The sequence below is a fragment of the Megalobrama amblycephala genome, linkage group LG15 (assembly GCF_018812025.1).
Source record: "Megalobrama amblycephala isolate DHTTF-2021 linkage group LG15, ASM1881202v1, whole genome shotgun sequence".
In the NCBI taxonomy this organism is placed as follows: domain Eukaryota; kingdom Metazoa; phylum Chordata; class Actinopteri; order Cypriniformes; family Xenocyprididae; genus Megalobrama; species Megalobrama amblycephala.
The window spans coordinates 12206508-12209235 of record NC_063058.1 but is presented as its reverse complement, the minus strand read 5'-3'; positions in this window follow the sequence as shown (position 1 = coordinate 12209235).

The window sequence follows — 2728 nt, the reverse complement described above, 5'->3', positions numbered from 1 at the left end:
TGCCTGGCAACTTTTATAGCTGCTCAACAGAAAGCACAACGTTCATGTTAATCAAGATCACAGATACACTGATAGAACTTAAATATTAATGTACAATATATAACAAAATCTACATTATATATTTATGAAATATAATGAATTAAGTCAATTAAATTTTATATATATATATATATATATATATATATATATATATATATATATATATATATATATATATATATATATACACACACACACACACAGTGTACACACCACTCACAAGTGAAGTAAAATGTTGATAATTTCCTAACAAGGTCACATGTCAAGTTCTGAGAAGATTAGTGATTAGTGATTAGTATAAAGTCAAAGACCATTTGTATTGGCTAGAGAAATAAATAAATGAATCTGAGCACATTGAGTTTAATTGTTCAGGATTTTAATGAATTTTAATTTTGTTTCTAGCTATTTTGTCTTAAAAGAGCACCATCCTGTTTCCTGAAAGGCCATGTTAAATCAATGCTGCTAACAGAAAGCTGTGGTCTGGATTGTGGCACACGGGTCTGTAGCAGGAGATTGATGAGCAGTGACTGCTAATGACTTCTGCTCATGCTGTGAGGAGCTTGTTCCTTATTCTGAGAGTGGCTGTCAGCTCAGCATGACACCTGTACACTTCCAAATACAATGTGTTCCTCTCCCCATGCCAAAGGTTACCGCATATTAATATTCATTAAGTGCCACCATGAATCATTAGACAATCATCTTACAACAATGAACTCTGAATATTATGGTTTTGCTTTAAAGGACATGATGAAAAGAAGGATTTTCTGAAACCAGGCTGCAGAAGCATATGTATATGATGTCAGAACCATGATGAAATTAAAGGGTTTGTTCACCCAAAAATGAAAATTATGTCATTTATTACTCACCCTCATGTCGTTCCACATCCCTAAAGACCTTCATTCAAATGCAAATATTTTTGATAAAATCCGATGGCTCAGTGAGGCCTGCATTGCCAGTAAGATCATCTACTTTTTCAATGCCCAGAAAGGTACTAAAAACATATTTAAAACAGTTCATGTGACTACAGTGGTTCAACCTTAATATTATAAAGCAACTAGTATACTTTTTGTGCGCAAAAAAAAAAAAAAAAGCGACTTTATTCAACAATATCTAGTGATGGGCGATTTCAAAACACTGCTTATGAAGCTTCGAAGCTTTACGAATTTTTTTTCCGAATCAGTGGTTCAGAGAGCCAAAATCACGTGATTTCAGTAAATGAGGCTTCGTTATGTCATAAGTGTTTCGAAATTTCAATAGTTCACGTGACTTTGGCAGTTTGATACGTGCTCCAAACCACTGATTCGAAACAGAAGATTCATAAAGCTTTGAAGTAGGGCTGGACGATTAATCGAAAAGTAATCAAAACCGAAATTCAGAACCTCTAACCGACGTAATTTTCCCATGTCGGTTATTTCGTTTTTTTAATCCTGTTAATACTTCCCCCTTAAAAACATGCTAGCGTGCGTAGCCACATGACTCCACCCCGTCCAGTCAGTGGCATAAAAGCAACACGGATTTGAACACCGGTTCAACACATAGTGATGGTGCGCGAGCGGTGAGCCTTGCATCTTCACTAAACTTTGTCAGTTGTATTTGTTTTAAGGTTTGCCAGTTTGGACATTCAAGCGATTTTAGATGATTGGATTTGTATTATTATATCGAGCTACCGTGTTTGTGCAGCTGCATTGTGGTACGAACATTCATACAAACAGTAACTGTAGTAGTAGCTTTATTATAGCATATAATTTTATACTTTTGAAGGAACTATTTACAACCCACAGCTTCACAATTCACACATGCAATCACTCGTACTGGTACTGTTCTCATTTATCTTTATATGATTTACAACGAGCAGAAATCTGTAAGAAATGTTACGAACCATAGATAAAATAACTGCTGAAAGTGAGCTGTTATGTCAGATCACTGTTTCAATAGGAAAAAAATTCGCACCTTTTAATAGTCAATCATATTTACAGTACAAACCTTGTCAGTGAACTATGAGGGCAAAAATAAATAAATAATAATAATAATTGTTCATTAATCATAATCGAGGTGAAATATTCAATTAATCGAGGTTTTGATTTTAGGCCATAATCGTGCAGCCCTACTTCAAAGCTTCATGAAGCAGTGTTTTGAAATCGCCCATCACTAGATATTGTTAAATAAAGTCGTTATTTTGTTTTTTTGGCGCACAAAAAGTATTCTTGTCGTTTAATAATATTAAGGTTGAACTGCTGTAGTCACATGAACTGTTTTAACGATGTCTTTAGTACCTTTCTGGACCTTGAATGTGATGGTTAAATTGCTGTCTATGGTGAGTCGGATACCTCTCAGATTTCATCAAAAATATCTTAATTTGTGTTCCGAGGATTGAACGGGTGTAGAACGACATGAGGGTGAGTAATTAATAACAGAATTTTTCATTTTTGGGTCTGTGTGAGTGTGTAAGTGTGTGTGTCTGTCAATCATGTCTAGATGAGCCTGTTTATCACATCACTCTCATGAGACAAAAAGCAATACTGCGGCAAACAGCCATGCTGAGTCCAATAACAATATGCAATTAGTTTAGAACTAAAACAGCTTTCTTTTTGAAAAAAAGGCAATAATTGCTATTGTTTGGGTTTTTCATTTCTTTAAATGACTTCCATTTAAAAATAACAATGTGAATTAATCCAATGATTCCTCCCTC